Raw genomic sequence first — 21,297 nt, forward strand, 5'->3', positions numbered from 1 at the left:
GATAATTCTACCACTACGGTCTAGTGTGTGGTTAGGTGTTGCAACTGTTGCCTGGCTCTTACAGGTGTGTATTCAGGTGTTGCTGCTGTTGCCTGGCTCTTACAGGTGTGTAGAGAGGTGTTGCCTGGGTCTTACAGGTGTGTAGACAGGTGTTGCTACTGTTGCCTGGTTCTTACAGGTGTGTGGACAGGTGTTGCCTGGCTCTTGCTGGTGCGTAGACAGGTGTTGCTGCGGTTCCCTAACTCATACAGGTGAAGGCCAAGTGTTTCTGATGTTGCCTGGGTCCTACAGGTAGTTGCATAACAAGGAGTGTATAGATAAGGCGGCGTGAATATAAGGAGCGTGTAATCTGGCCGTCACACCCCAGCGGAGCATCGCACGCGGGGGGTCTGATCCTCTTATAGCTGCCTTTATCCCCCCACCCACCCCCCTTTTACGACATCCAATCCTTTCGTCACCACATCTTTTGTTTTGTCTTAATGAGTCTTTTTTTTTTTGAGGAGAACAACAAAAATAAAAGTTCCCTGCAATTTTAGCTTCTGAATACTTTTGTTTTCTCTTAATAAATGAGTTTTTGTAGGCGTCACGTGTAAAAGTTCCCCATATTTTCGCTTTTTCATCTTTTGTTTTGGTTTAATATCTCATCTTTTTTTTTTAGCCACAAATATAAAAATTCCCCGTAGCTAGGTTAGGTTAGGTCAGGTCAGGTCAGGTCAGGTCAGGTTAAGGTTTTGTATTTACATTTATGTTTACGCCCCAAACAAAAAAAATCCCCATATTTCGTCTCTTGTCACCACCCTCTCCCTCGTCCAGACACCAAGGCAGGTATATTCGTTCACCTTAATAACACAAACATTAAAATTTCATCAGATAAAGGAGAGGAGAGGGAGGGAGGAGAGAGGGGAGGGGGAGAGAGAGAGGGAGAGAGGGTGGGGGGAGGGGGGAGAGGAGTGAGAGGGGGGAATATTCATGGTTGGCTTGAGTTAATACCATGAGTACAACACGGGGTATAGTTCATAGTAATTTATTATGACAGGAACTATTACAATGATCATAAAATCTTACCAGACTCACTCCCTCGATGGCTCTATTATATGAGAGGATCCACCTGAAGATTACACACCCCCAGTTTATTTCGGCTTGATGATTAAACCACGCTAACTTAATTTAACCTAACCTATTACCAAATCTAGTCTAATCTAACCAAACCCAATCCTTAGCCTGCCCTAACCAAATCTAGTCTAACCAAACCTTAATCTAACCTAACTGAATCTAGCCTAACCTAACCAAATCTAGTCTAGCCTAACCTGCCCTAACCAAAGCTAGTCTAACCTAACCTAACCAAACCTAATCTAGTCTATTCTACTCTTACTTACCCTAACCTAACCTAATCTAGTACAACCAACCTAACCTAACCCTAACCTAACCTAACCTAACCTAACCTAACCTAACCTAAACCACCACCAGGTAGCGTTAGGGTGTTTAATCTTCAGGTAACCCATGAGAGACGAGCCATAATATGTGTATGTGTGTGTGTGTGTGTGTGTGTGTGTGTGTATGGACTGAAAACTGGCATATCAATACCCAAGACTTAATCACCAGTCACCTCTAATGCCGCCAAATCTTCCTCATATAAGAACATTAAACACAAATTAACTAACTCACAATGGGACAGTAATAACTACCTAAGTGTATAATATTAAAGTCATTGAATACATGTAAATGTACAAGACGAGTTATTTAATATTATGAAGTCGTTCGTCTCTTATTATCGTTTTGTTTCAGTTTTTGTCTGGCCAATCCGGATTTTGTGCTGATTTAAAGTGTTGACAATGTTGGAGGGTGTTGGAATGTGTCCGTCTTGCCACACCTCATTATGAAGGCCAGAAACATACACCACTGTCAGCAACATACAATATACACCTGTGTTGGCAACATTGCACCGCTGTCAGCAACATACAACATACTCCACTGTCAGCAACATACAAGTACACCTGTGTGAGCTGTAAGCGTCGCTACACTTAATGATGTACAACCGGGGACCAAAGTTCACTCCCCGTGGCGAAACCGAGTCACGGGAATGAGTCTCCGAACTGACTTACCCTGACCAAGTTGTATCTCATTTGGGGTCGATGCTGTTTCATTTTGGGCGGGAGTGAACTCTTGACCCCCGACCTCAGGAGCAACACACAGCAGCGGACCCGCCAGGTGAGGTAGATTGAGAGTACCTACACGGAATATTTCACTGAAGGTACCCCTGCCAGAGAGCTGATCACAGGTACTCTCTCTCTCTCTCTCTCTCTCTCTCTCTCTCTCTCACCCATGAAAAAACAAGGTTCTGTGACATTTTATACTGCAGCAGACACCCGTGTATACATCGCTACCTGAGTCCTCCTCCTTGTCCTCTCCTCCTCTTGGTGGTCCTCCTCCACCTGGTCCTCCTCTTTCTCCCTCCTGGTCCCTCCTCTCCTCCTCCTGGTCCTCCTCTCCTCCAACTGGTCCTCCTTCCTCCAATCCTGGTCCTCCTCTCCTCCAACTGGTCCCTCCTCTTCTCCTCCTGGTCCCTCCTCCTGGTCCTCCTCCTCCTGGTCCCTCCTCTTCCTCCTGGTCCTCCTCTTCTCCTCCTGTCCCTCCTCTCCTCCTGGTCCTCCTCCTCCTCCTGGTCCCTCCTCCTCCTCCTGGTCCCTCCTCTCTCCTCCTGGTCCCTCTCCTCCTGGTCCTCCTCCTCCTGGTCCCTCCTCTCCTCCTGGTCCCTCCTCCCTCCCTCCTGGTCCCTCCTCCTCCTCCTGGTCCCTCCTCTCCTCCTCCTGGTCCCTCCTCTCCTCCTGGTCCCTCCTCCTCCTGGTCCCTCCTCTCCTCCTCCTGGTCCCTCCCCTCCCTCCTGGTCCTCCTCTTCTCTCCTGGTCCCACCTCTCCTCCTCCTTCTCCCCAGCCGCCCACCTGTCCTCTGTGGTGTTATACATATCCTTCGCTTCCTTCACCTATAACACCCCCACACACCCCTACCCTCTCTTCCTCCCTCCTCCCTCACCATCAAGGCATATACCCAAAGACAATACTGCTGGAACACTGTAAGGAGTCGAGTCTTCCTGACCACCAAAAGAGGCATGTGCGTGAAACTCGGTGCTGACGGAGGAAAAAATCCCCTCAAGAGGATGTCGACAGAGCGGTCTAGCCTTGTCCACTAAAGCAGGTCTGGAGTCTCCGACGGATGGCTCCTCATTAGCAGCGGTCAGATCACTAAGGTAGATCTTATACTCCGTCACCCAGAAAAATCTGACGATAAAGGAATCATGTATCCCAGAATTCGTCATTTATACCCCCCCCAAAAAGCTTTATGAGAATCTTCAGGTCACTTCTGCATGCCTCTCTCTCTCTCTCTCTCTCTCCTCTCTCCTAGGTTGCATAGTATAGGCTCTTAGTTATATGTGATGGTCAGAAGGAAGGAGTGAGTTATGTGTGTGTGTGTGTGTGTGTGTGTGTGTGTGTGTGTGTGTGTGATGGTGAGGTGTGTGTTTGTGTAGGGGTGTGTCTGTGTGTGTGTGTGTGTGTGTGTGTGTGTGTGTTAGGTGTTGGGGTGTGAGGTGTGTGTTAGGTGCAGGGGTGTGTGTAGCGTGTGAGGTGTAGGGTGTGTGTGAGGGTGTAGGGGTGTGTGAGGGTGTAGGGGTGTGTGTGAGGGTGTAGGGGGTGTGTGAGGGTGTAGGTGTGTGTGAGGGTGTAGTGTGGAGGTGTAGGGGTGTGTGTGAGGGGTGTAGGTGTGTGTGAGGTGTAGTGTGTGAGGTGTAGGGGTGTGGGGTGAGGGTGTAGGTGCGGTGAGGGTGTAGGGGTGTGAGGGTGTAGGGTGTGTGTGAGGGTGTAGGGGTGTGTGAGGGTGTAGGGGGTGAGGATGTAGGGGGTGTGTGTGAGGGTGTGGGGTGTGAGGTGTAGGGGTGTGTGTGAGGGTGTAGGGGTGTGTGTGAGGTGTAGGGTGTGTGTGTGAGGTGTAGGGTGTGGTGTGAGGGTGTAGGTGTGAAGGTGTAGGGTGTGTGTGAGGGTGTAGGGGTGTGTGAGGCGTAGGGGTGTGAGGGTGAAAGGGTGTGAGGTGTAGGCAGGGTGTGTGTGAGGGTGAGGTGTGTGTGAAAGTGTAGGGTGTGTGTGTAATAATAATAATAATAATTAACGGTTTATTGAAAGAGTTTAGCAGCCAGAAGGCTGAAAATACAGTTACATATTTGGGAATGTTGAATTACAATAATATACAAGTAACATAAGTGACACAAATAAGACATAATAACTAGATGGGGAAAAGCTCAAACTACAGTTCATTTCAAATATAGTGATAGTGTAAGGAGCAGTTTACTGGGAGTGAATAATTGATTTATTACAAGTTATTGATAATTTTATAACAATGGTTGGGACTGGGCTGTTCTTATAGCGACTGCCTGTGCACGTATGGGCTGTTGTGGTGTCGAACAGCACCTCGGACAAGGGATCTCAGGTGGTAGTAGGAGCCGGTGTGTGTGTGTGTGTGTGTGTGTGTGTGTGTGTGTGAGGGTGTAGGGGGTGTGCGTGTGAGGGTGTAGGGGTGTGGTGTGAGGGTGTAGGGGTGTGGTGTGAGGGTGTAGGTGTGTGAGGGTGTAGGGTGTGTGTGGAGGATGTAGGGGTGTGTGTAGGGGTGTGTGAGGGTGGGGTGTGAGGTGTAGGGGTGTGTGTGAGGGTGGGTGTGTGAGGGGTGTAGGGGTGTGTGAGGATGTAGGTGTGTGAGGGTGAAGGAGGGTGTAGGGGTGTGGGGTGTAGGGATAAGTGTGTGTGTGAAGCGTGTAGTGTGTGAAGGTGGGGTGTGTGTGAAGGTGTAGGGTGTGTGAGGGCAGGGGTGTGAGGGTGTAGAGGTGTGAGGTGTGTGAGAGTGTAGGGGTGTGTGTGAGGTGCAGTGTAGGGGTGTGTGTGTGTGAGGGTGTAGGGGTGTGTGTGTGTGTGTGTGAGGTGTGTGTGTGTGAGGGTGTAGGGTGAGGTGTGTGTGTGTGTGAGGTGAGGGTGTGAGGGTGTAGGTGTGTGGTGAGGGTGTAGGGTGTGTGGTGGAGGGTGTAGGAGGGGTGTGAGGGTGTAGGGTGTGTGGTGAGGGTGTAGGGCTAGGTGTGGGGTGTAGGGTGTGTGGAGGGCAGGAGGTGGAGGCGAGGTGTGTGGGTGTGAGGTGTAGGAAGGTGAGGGTGTAGGGTGTGTGTGTGAGGCGTAGGCTGTGCGTGGTGTGGGTGAGGGTGTAGGGAGTGTGTGTGAGGGTGTAGGAGCGTGTGAGGGTGTAGTGGAGGTGTAGTGAGGTGTAGGGGTGTGTGTGTGAGGTGTAGGGGTGTGCGTGAGGGTGACAGTGTGTGAGGCGTAGGGTGTGTGTGAACAGGGTGTGTGAGGTGTAGGTGTGTGTGGAGGATGTAGGTGTGTGAGGTATGGGTGGAGAATGGGGTGTGAGGATGTAGGGGGTGTGTGAGGGTGTAGGGTGAGGGTGTGAAAGTGTGAGGGTGAAAGTGTGTGTGAGGGTGTATGGGTGTGTGTGAGGGTGTAGGGGTGTGTGTGTGAGGTGTAGGGGTGTGTGAGGATGTAGGGGTGTGTGTGTGTGAGGGTGTAGGGGTGTGTGTGAGGGTGTAGGGTGTGTGTGAGGGTGTAGGGGTGTGAGGGTGTATGGGTGTGTGAGGCGGTGTAGGGGTGTGTGTGAGGGTGTAGGGTGTGTGTGTGAGTAGGTGTGTGTGAGGGTGTAAGGGTGTGTGTGAGGGTGTAGGGGTGTGTGGAGGATGTAGTGTGTGTGGAGGATGTAGGGGTGTGTGAGGTGTAGGGGTGTGTTAGGGTGTAGGGGTGTGGTGTGAGGGTGTAGGGGTGTGTGAGGGTGTAGGGGTGTGTGAGGGTGTAGGGGTGTGTGTGAGGGTGTAGGTGTGTGTGAGGATGTAGGGGTGTGTATGAGGTGTGTGTGTGTGAGGGTGTAAGGGTGTGTGAGGTAGGGGTGTGAGGATGTGGGGTGTGTAGGGGTGTGTGTGAGGTGTATGTGTGTTAGGTGTGTAGTGCTGTAGGTGTAGTGTCTGTGAGGTGTAGGGGTGTGTTAGGGTGTAGGTGTGTTAGGTGTAGTGTCTGTGAGGATGTAGGGGTGTGTTAGTGTAGGGGTGTGTTAGTGTAGGGATGTGTGTTAGGGTGCAGGGGGTGTCTGTGAGGATGCAGAGGTGTGTTAGTGTAGGGGGTGTGTTGTATGCAGGGGTGTGTAAGCAGTGTGTAAGTAGTGCAGGGTGTCTTATGATGAAGTGTGTTAGTGTAGGTGTAAGAAAGTAGGTGTGTACAGTGTAAGTGTAGGTCTGTGGAGGGATGTAGGTGTGTGTTAGGGGTGTAGGGGTGTGTGCTAGTGTAGGGGTGTGTGTTAGGGTGTAGGGATGTGTTAGTGTAGGGTGTCTGTGAGGATGTAGGGGTGTGTGTAGGGGTGTGTGAGGCTGTGTATTAGTAGCACTGCACTCATGGATAAAGTGCAGGTGATATAATGGAGGTAGAGGCCCACCAGTCTTGCAGTAGATAATTAAAAGGTTTAACAGCAGCTGGCAACACTCATCATCTCTACCTACCATACAGGACAGGCCCCGGCCGGTATGAGACCATCGCGGGGTCGGCCTGGCGTATTTACCTGCGGTCGCGCTACTTGTTATACTCTGCTGGTTGTCCGTACAAATGTCTGTTCTCGCAATCCCCCGGAATTTTATCTGGTATGTGCAGGCCCCAGGTAGGAGTTAAAAATAATTAGGATACTGGATTTATGTCAAGGAGTACATATATCATTTCCCGCCCCGGAAGATTAGCGGCGGTGGGAGGTTCCAAGTGCGTGCGCACACAACTCGATCCACCTCAATTCCGAAGCGTGCAGAGTGTCTGGCTCTCGGCCGCGTGGCTCCGCCTTACCGTGAGTCGCCAGCCTATGCCTCCTCCGTATTACAAATACCGAATGAGACAGCCAGTGAACTCGGGGCTATGCTATCCTTTTACTAGCTGGATATAATCGGAAAGCGGGACACGCAGTGCGAATCCCGCCTTATCACGGCGGAGATCTCTGCCGCAGGCTATTCTTCAAAAACCTTTACAAGAGGCAACGAAGCAGGCGAGGTGGGCGTGTGTGGGCCGCGGCGGAGACTCGGAGGCGACGGAAGGGCCAGACTCAGCCACTCTCCCGCCAACACAAAGGTAGGTCGCCGCCACGTTATGTGCTTTTCGTGTTTCCTGTCATTGTTGTGCTGTCAGGAGATTCACTCATGATTTACGAGCGGCGATGAAGGAGGCGTGGGCCGGTGCGCGGGCGGGAGCACTCGCGCGCCTACTGATGATGGCCAGCACGCCCGCCTTAACCCACCACACGGGATACAATGGCAGGGTATTCGCCCGCGCCGCCTTGATGTACGAGTTGTAACTTGAGGGATTATTATCTTGTAACTAGTGCGGACCTGACGCAGCCGTGTGTGTGGCCTACCAGGCCGGGTCGGGTCCACCACATGATTAAAATTATACATTTTACGCATCATCTGTTTTTTCAACATCTTATTCAAAGAAAAAATATTGAATGATTATGAGTGAACAACTGACACTGTCAACACACTACTGGCCCGGCCACCACTTGACAAAGTCGGCACATTAACTTATCTTGAGTTTTAAACCAGAGAAAAACAACAACCTTCCCCCTCAGAAACCCACAGGTGAAGGCGGCGAGGTAGCGCCAGCGGGCGAGGTAGAGCCAGTGAGGTAGAAGCCAAAGGGCGAGGCAGAGGCTAGCGGGCGAGGTAGAGGCCAGCGGGCGAGGCAGAAGCCAGCGGCGAGTGTAGAGGCCAGCGGGCTAAGAGCGACAAGCCATACAGTGAGGGTGTGCACGATATTAGCGGCGGTTATGGGAGATGGTATCACCCGCGACCTGACCAAGCATGATACAGTAGGCGAGGTGTTTCTCTCTCTCTCTCTCTCTCTCTCCATTATCACCGCAGTGTCATGTCTACGATATAACTGAAATCCTGGGTGTTAAGATGACAAGTTGATACGTTGGGTGGTGACATGCACGGCCGCTACAACCACCGCCCACTGTCTTATGTTTACCACCCACCCTCACACACCGCCCATCCTCACACACCGCCCACCTGAACACACACACACCACACCCTTAACACCCACCCTCACACACACCACACCCTTACCACACCCCTTAACACCCACCTCACACACCACCACACCCCCACACACCCTAAACTGCGGCATGTAAACCTCATCTCCTCATCAGTATTCAAGAGTACTGTATTATATGTATGTCATTATGAAGCTGTTACCAGGTGTCACTGTACGCGTGTGGACGGACGAGACTAGCTGTTTAATGTATATGGGCTGCCGGAGACACACACACACGAATCCAGACCCCCACACACACACACACACGAACGACTTCCACACACACACACACTTATTGGAAATTCATTAGTTTGAGTAATAACTTCTTTTAGAATTCATTACCATAGAGCGGGTTAGCATCTCGTCTCGTTAGTCGTGTTTCTACCTGAGCAAACTTCTATTTTTAAAACACATCAGCTGTTTGTATACTGTAAGCTGTCAGGTGATCAACTCTGCCTTTACACACAGATAAAAAAAAAATATATCTCCTCATCCTTTTCATCCTTTAGTACACATTTGTTGACACGGACGACACCTCTGCCATTTATCACGTGACAGGTAGAGAACTAAAAGAAAACTAATATGACACACACACACACACACACACGCACACACCACATACACGCACACACGTACGTCTTGCAGGGGCAGCGGAGAGCGACTGTAAACCATATGTGACGGAGGTTCGGTGTACCAAATGTGTTACAGATGAGATAATCTGAAAATTAGTTCCCCCTTGTTTAATTCACCTGATGATTAAACACCCCTTAACGCTAACCTAACCTAACCTAACCTAACCCCAAAGATAAAAGAAAGACAGAGAAAGAACATACAAACCAGACAGAGAGACAGAACATACACACACACGAGAGAGAGAGAGAGAGAGAGAGAGAGAGAGAGAGAGAGAGAGAGAGCCAGGTTGACAGTATATGGTTGCAGGAAACTCTTCTATTTCGACGATACAACACTGGGATGGGAGGGAGGGGGGAGGAGGAGGAGGAATGTGTGCAAATCAATAAGAGTAAATGAGAGAGTTAGTGAGGTGAAGAGAAGGTCAGTGAATAAAGGAGGCAATAACTGTTTAGAATGACAGAGAGAGAGAGAGAGAGAGAGAGAGAGAGAGGTAGGTTAGATAGGGAATGAGATAGAGAAAAATAAAGAGAGAAAGAGAGAGAGAGAGAGTACTGTAATACATTCAGTCTAAAACAGTGAAACCTGATATTTAATGGACCAATAAATGAGAAAATATAGTCCGTTCGATCAAAATCCGTCCGTTATATACGAAACTTCCTTCTAACGGACTCGATCAATGGAAAAAAAGAGAATCCGTTAAATCCAAGTCCGTTATCTAAAGGTTTTACTGTACTCCAAAAGGCGGCTATGGCTATCCGTTAACAGCGAAAAGCGTACACCAACACAGATAATGGTCGTTAATACTGTATACTTAACTAGCTGGAGGTATGTACAGTGAAGAGGGTAATTGTATTTCCTGTTGTGTATAATTGTAAGGAAGAATGTATAATATGTATGGTTTGAGGCGAATGAAAGGAATATGTATGATTGGGCGGTAATAATGTATAAAAACGTATGATTAAGCAGTAACAGTGCATGTATATCGATGTATGGTTGAGCGGTAACAATGTATAAAAAATGTATGATTCATAACATTAGCGAATACACATAAAAACACACACGAACAAAAACAAACGAACAAACACACAATCATATATGTGAAAAAGTTGACAATAAAAAACAAAAACAAAATCGATAAATAAATATAAAGATAATTTGTTGTAATATAATAAAAATAATAATAATAATAATAATAATAATAATAATAATAATAATAATAATAATAATAATAATAATAATAATAACGCGTCTTGTGTGGTGGTGTACAACAAGGGGACAGACGTGTGGGGGTTTGTTCTCTGTTTTTTTTTAATTATTGTCTTTATTCATTATCCATGTCTTTCTCATCCGTTTTCTTGTGGACATTTTATTTGTAGTTCTCTTTTGTTTGTTTTTTCTTTATTTTGATTTGTTTCTTTATTTTCCTTGTTTGTCTGATTTCTTTGTTGTCTTTATTTTGTTTTTTTGTTTTAATAATTGTTTTCTTCTCTTTATTTCCTTGTTGTCTTCTTCTGTTATCTGTCTTGTTTATTTTTCTTCTTGAAATTTCTCATTTTTCTTTGCATTTCTCTGTTTATTTTAGTTATTTCCTTGTTCTTCTCTTTCGTAATTTATTATCTCCTCCTCCTCCTCCTCCTATTATGCAGTTGCTTATTCGTTAATTAATTTTCCCTGTTATCTTATCTCCTGTTACGTATTTTCTCATTTTCTTGATTGTTTTTTCCCTTATTTTCCGTGTTTATTCCTTATTTATTTCGCTGTTCTTATTTATTCCCATCTCTTTGTTCGTTTCCTATGTTTGTTTCTTTATTTATTTTTTGTTTTATCTTGTGTTCTTTATTTCCCTTCGTTCTTTCTCTTCTTCTTTTATTTATTTTCATTATTTATTCTTCTTTCATATATCTTCATAATTCTTCTTCTTTCGTGTATTTCAATTCTTCTTCTATCAATTATCTTTATTTCATCTTCGTTGATTTATTTCCATTATTTCTCGTGTTCTTTTTATTTATCCGGATTTATTCCTCTCATTTCTGCGTTGAGCTGTGTATTATAGAGACAGCCTTTCAACGCTTGTCAGTCGGAAGAGGCGTTCATTGACCTAACCAACGCAGGTAAGATGAACTCTAGGTTTTGAACGCATAACCTTGCAAGGGGCGTTCACGAGGCGTTGAGACGAAGGCGGTGGTGTGTGTGTATATATGTATGTATGTAATTGTTTTTGTGTTCTGCGTGTGTGTGTGTGCGTGTGTGTGTGTGTGTGCGTGTAACATTTGTATGCATGTGTGAGTATGTGGGTACACGTGAGGTACCGCTGTGACCGTTTCTGTGTCACAGTCAATACAATAACAACACCGCTTAACCACAGACAGCTAACGACGATACAGACAGCTGGCGACGATACAGACAGCTGGCGACGATACAGACAGCTGGCGACGATACAGACAGCTAACGACGATACAGACAGCTAACGACGATACAGACAGCTAACGACGATACAGACAGCTAACGACGATACAGACAGCTAACGACGATACAGACAGCTAACGACGATACAGACGCTTAAGCGGCTGGCGACGATACAGACAGCTAACGACGATACAGACAGCTGGTGGTGATGTTCGGTGTAATAACTCATAATAGAAGAGGTTATTTACGCATACCATTATTAACCGTACTTTAAAATTTCATTAATAAAATACCTGTACTGGAATCGAATGATAAATTAACCGGATTAATCGAGATTAATTTTGGAAGTGGAAAGGAGTTATATTTGATGAGATAAAATTTAATTATTGATTATTATTTAACGGTGTGTGTGTGAGAACGGCCAAAATCGCGTAGGCAATCAAGTGAGATCAATATATAATTACAATATAAATTTATCATCAATTATATATAAATATATATATATATAACTAATGATGCCATTAATGACTCTCACCTACCCTAATTGGAGGTGATAATTGACACAAAAAATAATAATAATAACCGCTCCACTTTCAATTGCTTAATTACTACCCATTAACCACGAACTACGAAAATAACAATAATAAAAAAAAAATTCAATAACAATAAAAACGAACCAAAAAATATAAAAAAGGATACGATTAAAATTATAAGTATTACATGTGATATTTTTATTTATTTATTTATTTATTCATTTTTGGTAGCGGTGCATGGGAACTTGTGGACAAGCATATATCGAGTCATTTAATAATAATCCATATCTCCTCTAACAGTAACGTAACTCCACCGTATATATATACCTATAACAGCTGAAGCACAACACATTAAATGATATACTGGAGGATCAAGACATAACTGCGGGTCATCGTATATACCTGGAGAATATTGACTTTAATTAACAGCTCCCGTAGATACTGACTGTACAGTACACCTGCATGCACATCATCACATCCTTCCACCTATATCGTCAACACCACAACACCATCCCTGTCACACCACAACACCACACACCATCCCTATCACACCACAACACCACACACCATCCCTGTCACACCACAACACCATCCCTGTCACACCACAACACCACACACCATCCCTGTCACACCACAACACCACACACCATCCCTGTCACACCACAACACCATCCCTGTCACACCACAACACCACACACCATCCCTGTCACACCACAACACCACACACCATCCCTGTCACACCACAACACCACACACCATCCCTATCACACCACAACACCACACACCATCCCTATCACACCACAACACCACACACCATCCCTGTCACACCACAACCTCCACCCACGTCCCACCATACCAAACCCTCCAGTATCTCTCGTCTGACCGTCACCTTCAAGACAGACAGACAGACAGACAGACACAGACAGACAGAAGTAGAGGAACTAATCAACATTACCCTCACTATTAAATTTTACAAAGCCAAAAGTGTAATTTTCACCTGATCCCAAAATTTGAAATACCTGTAAACAATTATCATCATGGAATAATCAACACAATGTATCCATTACCTTACATCAGCTTATACCAATTGTGATAGAAATAATGTGGGTCATGAGACACAGACGTTCGTAATGCATTCTGTACCCGGGGATATAACATGTTAAATAATATCAAGTTATCACCTAACCAAACCTAACTCTACTCAACCTAGAACCTAACCGAACCTAATTTAACCCAACACAACTCAACCTAACCTAACCCAAACAAAACCAACAAAAACAACTCGCCTTAATCTAACCTAACCTAACCTAACTTTCATGGACTGTGACAATAGGACTTCCCTTCACTGGACTCCTGCAGTATAGGACCTCCTTCCCTGGACTCCTGCAGTAGAGCGAGAGTGGCGTCAGGACTCCCTCGGGTACAGCAGCTCCCATACAGAGAGGGTTATCGCTTTGTACTCGGCCCCTAGCTCGCTTGATAACACGGCAGGGGTACACCCACACCAGAGAGGAGGGAGAGAAGAGGAGGAAAAAGAGATGAGAGAAAGAGACAGGGAGAGACAGGAGAGAGAGAGGAAAGTCAAGGAGAGAGAGAATAAGAGAAGGTTAGAGACACAGGTGAGAAAGAGAAGAGAAGGCACAGCTGAGAGATAAAAGAGACAAACAGACAGACAGACACAGGTGGAGGCGAGGGAGGAAGGCTACGGCAGGTGGCGGGGACGGTGTGGGTGAAGTTGACAACACACACGAAATAATTGGCATTAAAAGTGTATTACGGTGATAATGAAACTGCTTCGGGGGAAAAATTAAATACTGTTTCGGGAAAAAATTAAATACTGCTTCGGGAAAAAAATAGAAACAGATTAGGGGAAAAAATAAATACTGCTTCGGGGAAAAAATTAAATACTGCTTCGGGAAAAAATTTGAAACAGACTCGGGGGGAAAAAAATAAATACTGCTTCGGGGAAAAATTAAATACTGCTTCGGGGAAAAAGTAAAAACTATGAAAAATTTAATAAATCTTATTGAAGTAAATTCTAAAGAAATGACTGAAAAATTAGATATAATTTGTTTTACTAAAATAACAGCGAAAAATTCTATAAATATTTTTTTACGAGACGATCACAAAATGTTACAGAAAAAACACGAAAATGTTTACGAAAACTACAAAAAATATTCGAAAAACTAATAAATTTTACGAACAAAATTAAAGAAATTATACGATTTTTTTTTTGGTGTAAATTATAAAAATGGTGAGATATGTATGAAAAATATCCGGAAAAAATAAAATTACGGTAAAAAATGCTACGAAAAAAAATTACGAAAATATAAATATTGCGGACAAAGACAAATACAAATGTAACGAAAGAGAACATAAAAACTTAACAACAATAAAAAATACTACCAAAAAATAATAAAACGGCAACGGAAAAATACTAGAAATATTACCCCAAAAATTTTAAACTTCTTTACAAAAATAATAATGCAAATATTACGAGAAAATATATAACGAAAAATAAAAACGGAAGAGAAAAAAATAAATAAATACAAAATAAAAATATATATAAAAAATACAAAATAATATTTTTTTTTTACTACGAACTATAGTTGAGATAATATGAAAATAAAGGCGACAATAAATACATAAATTGATAAATAAAAAATGTAAATAAACAAATCAGTTAGTTAAAAAAATTAATAAATTACAACAATGACGATAATAGTTACCACGACGATGATGAAGATAATGAAGATAAAGATAACGGTGATAATTGTGATTTTGATGATGATGACGATGACTGATAAAATGTGCATGTAATCATACAACTTATAAACGATAGAGATAGATAGATAGATAGATAGATAGACCAGGTAAAATATTGGTTCCGAGGTACGGGGAAGACTTACCTGTCGGCCCCCGTAAAAACACTGAACCTGGCCCATAGCTATAAAAACAGGCTCTCTCTCTCTCTCTCTCTCTCTCTCTCTCTCTCTAAGCCATAATACTCCTCACAGGGACCCCCTCTGTGTGTAAGTCAGTCAGCCCCGACTCTCACCTTGTTGGTTTCACACTCACTGAATTTACAACTTCAGGTAAACGTTCAACTTTACACGAAAATACGTAAAAACGGAATTTTACACTAAAGTTTGTTATGTGAGATTACTACTACTACTAATAATAATAATAAAATTGCCAATAATAATAATAATAATAATAAACTAAGAAATTTATTAAAGTATTTTTAATTTTTGCCGCCGATGTTATTGTCGTTATTTTTATCCTCAACATTATTATTGCTGACCGATCATCATTATTTACAGTATATATTAATATTCTTCATCATAACTTTTGTAAAATTAAGAATATTTTCCTAATAATTATAATTATTAATAACGTATTATCATTATTATAACAATTATTATTACAATCATCATTATTAATACTAAATATAAGATAAGCTAGCATTAGGGTGGTTAATCTTCAGGTGAAATAAGCCGGGGTGACCAATCTTCAGGTGATCCAGTATATTTCCGTGTCCCGCCTCGCCGTGGTCCTGTGCGTGCTGGGGCGGGCGGGCGGGCGGCCGGTCCCTCACGCTACCTAATATTTACCAAGAGAATTGTTCCGTAATGCAAATCTCAGTGGGCGGGGGCATGCAGGAACCTCTGGCCGGGGGTGGGGAGTAGATGGGGAGTTTAGTGGTGGTGGGGGAGAAGGGGAGGGTGGGGAGTACAGGATAGTGGGGGAGAGAGAGAGAGAGAGAGGAGGGGGGGGATTGAGACAGAAAGAGAAAGTGTGAGAGGTAAAGAGACAGAGAGTAATAGGACAAAGAATGAGAAAAATAAGCATTGGAGAGAGAGAGAGAGAGAGAGAAAGCAGGAAAGAAAACGGAAATGCCTCACAGTTAGAAAGTAAACACCTCGTATATTCCAAATAACATTATCCAGACGATACCACGCAACACGCACCTCCTCCCTCCTCCCCTACCTACCCTCCCTAAACTTAATCTTCATAAAAAATAAACAAGAGAGAACGAGTTAATACAGGTAAGACATTCCGACCTCATTTCCATTATATAATTCCACAAAACGATCAGGTAAGATGAAAATAATTTGATAATTTATATGTTTATTTTTTATTATAATTTTTTACCTACCAGTTATACTAATGTAAGATGAATCGTATTTAGCTGACACTCTCTCTTTCTTTTCTTATCTCCTTTCCTCACCATCCCGCCTCTCTCTGCACCATCATCACCACACCTCCTTCCACCATCATCACTACACCCGTCCTCACCACACCCTCACCACACACTCCACCTCACCACACCACCACATTCCTCCCTGGCTACACCACCACATCACCACACTCTCCCCCTCCCTCCCTTGTCGAAATGCCTAGAGGGTGCTAACTGCTCCCCCGTATTTGGCTATAAGGAGCCATATTATCTGGAGCAACTCTGTCTTCGCCATCAACACAGCAGGGGGGGGGGGATGAGGAGGGTTGTATGGGGGCGGGAGGGGGAACTGAGACAGACCCCCCACACCACCCCCTGCCTCTGTATATCACGTAGAAGATCTGTTCAGGGTTAATTGATTTACTGTGTGTGTGTGTGTGTGTGTGTGTGTGTGTGTGTGTGTGTGTGTGACGTTTAACATAAGTACCGAGTGACATTAACTTAAAACCTAATCTAATCTAACCAAAGTAAACATTATCCAATCTAACTTAACTTAAATCTATATAATCAACTCTAACCTAACCTAACCTAATTTAACTTACCCTTTAACCTAACGAGGCGAGAGAGAGAGAGAGAGAGAGAGAGAGAGAGAGAGAGAGAGAGAGAGAGAGAGAGAGAGAGAGAGAGGGGAGAAGGTATGTAAGCTTATTAACGTATAGGTTAGGGTTAGGTTAGGTTAGGTTAAATTCTCGGGTACTCCAGCGGTCACCCCCCCCGGGAATAATTTTAAGTAGAGGCATCCAACTGCATCTATTACCATTAATGAATAGAAATACTTACCTGAGAACTCTCCCCTATAAAATGCTCATCTAATTAATGAAACACAGGTCAGCATTTCTTAATTTATTCCTAAAAAATAATTCCACAGGTAGTATCGGCGAGCGGATCATACCTGTATCAAGGATTATATTAATTAGCGCAGGTATTTTTGGGTTATTACTATCTATCTATTCACCTTTGCTTGCATCACCTGAAGATTAGCACCCCCATTAATTATTTGATTTGATTATTGTTAAACTTCCTCATAATAAAAGGTTAGGTTAGGTTATATTAAGTTAGGTTAGTTTAGCTTAAGTTAGGTTAGATAATGTTAGGTTAGGTTAGTTTAGCTTAGGTTAGGTTAGCGTTAGGATGATTAATCTCAGAGTGAATTAAGCTGAGGGTGGTTAATCCTCAGGTGATCTCTAATTACATCACCTTTAGTACACCATCATCACCTGCTTGCGTATCTTGGCGTAGAACTATTTTTTATTAACGCAGATAAAATATAACACCACTATAATTACACTCGGAGGGCAAAAAAACAAAAGAGACGACGCACTTAAAACGCCATTATGAGAACCATTAATGATCTGACACACACACACACACACGTTCATACCGGACTAACATTACTTCCTCCCTTCCCTTATCACATAATACTAACACATCTAATAAAAAGTAATCCAGGTATTTAGTTATTTATTTAAAAGTCAGGTATATACAGTAGTTATAATTTATCTTAAGGTGGAGGGTGAAAACTTAGTCTTTCAGTGCTGGGAACTTTAACAAGATGATTTTAAGAACGACTTAACAGTTATTTGGGCATGGTCGTCTTATAGTGGGAACTGAATAAACGACAGGATAGGGAAGAACGACTCACTCTCTCTCTCTCTCTCTCTCTCTCTCTCTCTCTCTCACACACGCAGCATTCATAACTCTCTCTCTCTCTCTATCATTCTTCTCTCTCATTCAAGCAGTATTCATCTCTCTCTCTCTCTCTCTCTCTCTCTCTCTCTCTCTCTCTCTCAACGCTCGTAAACAGTATATTTCTCAAAAGTATATGTTTATAAGTAATGAAATTTACGAGACATCCAGCTGGGGGCCCCTAGGTGAGGTGGGGCGGGGTAGGGATGGGGTGAGGTGGCGGGGTAAGGAGGGGGAGGTGGAGGGGGGTGAGGGGAGGTTTAGGGGTTGGGAGTAAGAGGAGGAAGAGGAAGGAAGGAAAGAGGAGGGGGGGGGGAGAGAAGGAGGTACCAGGGAGAGGAAGAAGGAAGTTGGAGTAAAGGAGGAGAGGAAGGGAAAGGGAAGGAGAAAGAGGGAGGAGGAAGATGAGGAGAGTTTTTCAATCCGTCTGTCTTCCTTTATTATGTTTATCTATAACTTTCTGTCGGTCTTTCTCTCTTTCTATTTATCACTCCCCTCTCTCCCCCTCCCTCCCCACACGTCAACATCCCTCACCACCCAACATTCCATACTAAACTTTACGTCTATATATTTGTCACACAGGACTTTCTTCTCTGTTCTCATTAGTTCTGTGGTAGAGTGGTGGTGTGGTAGTGGGTGGTGTTGGTATAGTGTGGTGGGGTAGTGGTAGTGTGGTGGGGTAGTAGTAGTGTGGTGGGGTAGTAGTAGTGTGTGGTGGGGTAGTTGTGTGGTGGGGTAGTGGGTGGTGTGGTGTGTGGCGTGTGGTGGTGGTGTGGTAGTGGGTGGTGTTGGTAGTAGTAGTGTGGTGGGGTAGTAGTGTGTGGTGGGGTAGTGGGTGGTGTGGTGTGTGTGTGTAGTGGTGGTGGTGTGTGGTAGTGGGTGGTGTTGGTAGTAGTAGTGTGGTGGGGTAGTGGGTGGGGTGTGTGGTGTGTGGCGTAGTGGTGGTGGTGTGGTAGTGGGTGATGTTGGTAGTAGTAGTGTGGTGGGGTAGTGGGTGGTGTGGTGTGTGGCGTAGTGGTGGTGGTGTGGTAGTGGTGGTGGTGTGGTAGTGGTGGTGGTGTGGTTGTGGTGGTGTGGTTGTGGTGGTGGGGTAATGGGTGGTGGGGTAGTATGTGGTGGTGTGGTTTGTGGTGGTGGTAATGGGTGTGGTGGGGTAGTATGTGGTGGTGTGGTGAGTGGTGTGGTGTATTGGTAGTGTGAGTGGTGGTGTGGTGAGTATGTGGTGGTGTGCTTGTGGTGGTGGGGTGTGGGTGGGTGGGGGTGGTATGTGGTGGTGTGGTAGTGGTGTGTGGTGAGTATGAGGTGGTAAATCTATCTCCCCTTGTGTGATGGCACCTCCTCTCCTTCCTCTCTCTCCTTCTCATTTTTCTTCCCTCACTTCCTCCCTATTACCAAGTTACCTCCTTTTCTCTCTCAATACCTTCTCCCACACCCCCCTACTTCCCCTCCCCCTACTTCCCCCTCCACACCCCCCTACCTCCTCCCCCACGTTGCCCGTCATCTTTACACCGGTTTATATATTCCTTTAATCCCTGCTCCTCCTAAGTGGTGTCATGTATACACCTCGTAATACTATACTTTCTGTCTGTCTGTCTGTCTGTATACTGAAGAGCTGAACAATTGTATAAACTTGTATGACGAATCTACCTATCTATCTATATATCTATCTATCTATCTACCTATCTATCTATCTATCTATCTATCTATCTATCCTACCTATCTATCTATCTACCTATCTATCTATCTGTCTATATTTCTATATGCAGTGTCAGATCAACGCCAACCTATACATATGCACCTCCTACCTATACATGTGCACCTCCTACCTATACATGTGCACCTCCTACCTATACATGTGCACCTCCTACCTCCATGTGCACCTCCTACCTACTATACATGTGCACCTCTACCAATACATGTGCACCTCCTACCTACTATACATGTGCACCTTCTACCTACTATACATGTGCCTCCCTACCTATACATGTGCACCTCCTACCTATACATGTGCCTCCTACCTACTATACATGTTCACCTCCTACTATACATGTACACCTCCTACCTATACATACTTCCTCCTACCTATACATGTGCACCTCCTACCTACTGTATGTGCACCTCCTACCTATACATGTGCACCTCCTACCTATACATGACCTCCTACCTATACATGTGCACCTCCTACCTATACATGTGACCTCCCTACCTATACATGCACCTCCTACCTATACATGTGCACCTCCTACCTATACATGTTACAGACACAGACAGAGTTTGAATGAATCGCTGGCAGGTCCTGAGTTTCGCTACTGTATCGAGTGTGTGTGTGTGTGTGTGTGTGTGTTCTCTCTCTCTCTCTCTCTCTCTCTCTCTCTCTCTCTCTCTCTCTCTGTTTGTCTCATAAATAAGGGTCATATTAGCGCTACTCCGGAGTTACCAGCGAGTGAATCACCCTGTATTAACCCCTTTGTTTTTAACCTCCGCCATGTCAGTTTAACATTCATGTTTTTTGCTAATCTGTTTGTTTAGTAGGTAGTGAAAGTGTCCACCTTTTTGTTGTGTATGTATGTATGTACACCTACCTACGACAACTGGTGTGTGTATAAGTGAGCGAAAGTGTGATTAAGTGTGCGTCATAAGTGTGTGTATAGGTGTTTTTAAGTGTGTGTGTGTGTGTGTGTGTGTGTGTGTGTGTGTGTGTGTGTGTGTGTGTGTGTGTGTGTGTGTTAAGACAAGAGCTATATATACACACTACACCGTATAAACGTACACCTTTTTCCCCCTCTACACGAGAAACATTTCCTCTTAATGCGGTTTTCTATTTCATTAGTCATTCACCTTGAGGGACGTGTGAGTGCGGGAGGAGGGAGGAGGAGGGGGGAGGAGATTCTTCCCGCCCTCCGTTCCGCGACAATTTAGTAATCCTGTATCAGCTAACAGGCGACGTGTCCTGAACCTAACCTAACCTCCGGGGACACACACAGGTATACGCTTAACCACCACCACGGCCCCTTCATTCAGTACATCCTCACGCCTCCACACACGTCTCCTGGGGATCTATCGTATATCCTCTCGTCATAAAAGGAATCCTATAGGAAGCGTCTGGTTAGATCAATGAGCTGTAGGAGTGTTTTTGGTAGACATGGTATTGATGTTTGTTATGGTGGAGGTGAGGTGGGGTGGGTGGGGTGGGGTGGGGTGGGAGTGGGGTGGGGTGGGGTGGGGGTGGGGTGGGGTGGGGGTGGGGGTGAGGTGAGGTGAGGTGGTGTGAGGTGGAGGAGGGCAGATGGCACCACCTTTCTACGACGTCTGACACATGTGGTTTGATTAGGGCGAGAGGGAGGAGTTGTGAGACTGCGGGGCCTCACCCTACCTAGCTACCCCTACCCTACCCTGCCCTGCCCTTCCCACAACATACTGCCCCCACCCCCCACCCCCCATCCTCGTGCCCTCCTCGTCCACCTAGCTACCTATACCCTCTCCCCGCCCACGCTCCCGCCTCCGCATCACACCTTTACCACCACACACACACACACACACACACACACACACACATATGACTAAAGTCTTCAATGGGAAATGGCTGTGGTTGATTTGAGTGTCACGGTGACTGGTGATTTTGGTGGTGTGGTGAGTAGGAGTGTGGTGGTGGTGTGA

General features: G+C 45.0%; 1 protein-coding gene across 1 annotated transcript in view; it reads left to right on the forward strand.

The window, feature by feature from the left end:
* The first annotated feature begins 6,960 nt into the window (after window positions 1–6,960).
* The window catches only part of LOC121854003 (LIM/homeobox protein Lhx2-like), a 60,926-nt gene continuing 46,589 nt past the window's right edge, over window positions 6,961–21,297 (forward strand). The window contains exon 1 of the mRNA XM_042348391.1: window positions 6,961–7,179. The gene's annotated coding sequence lies outside the window, so the exon portion shown is untranslated. The remainder of the gene's footprint in view (window positions 7,180–21,297) is intronic.

This window comes from Homarus americanus, unplaced genomic scaffold (genome assembly GCF_018991925.1).
Source record: "Homarus americanus isolate GMGI-L3 unplaced genomic scaffold, GMGI_Hamer_2.0 scaffold41887, whole genome shotgun sequence".
NCBI lineage: Eukaryota > Metazoa > Arthropoda > Malacostraca > Decapoda > Nephropidae > Homarus > Homarus americanus.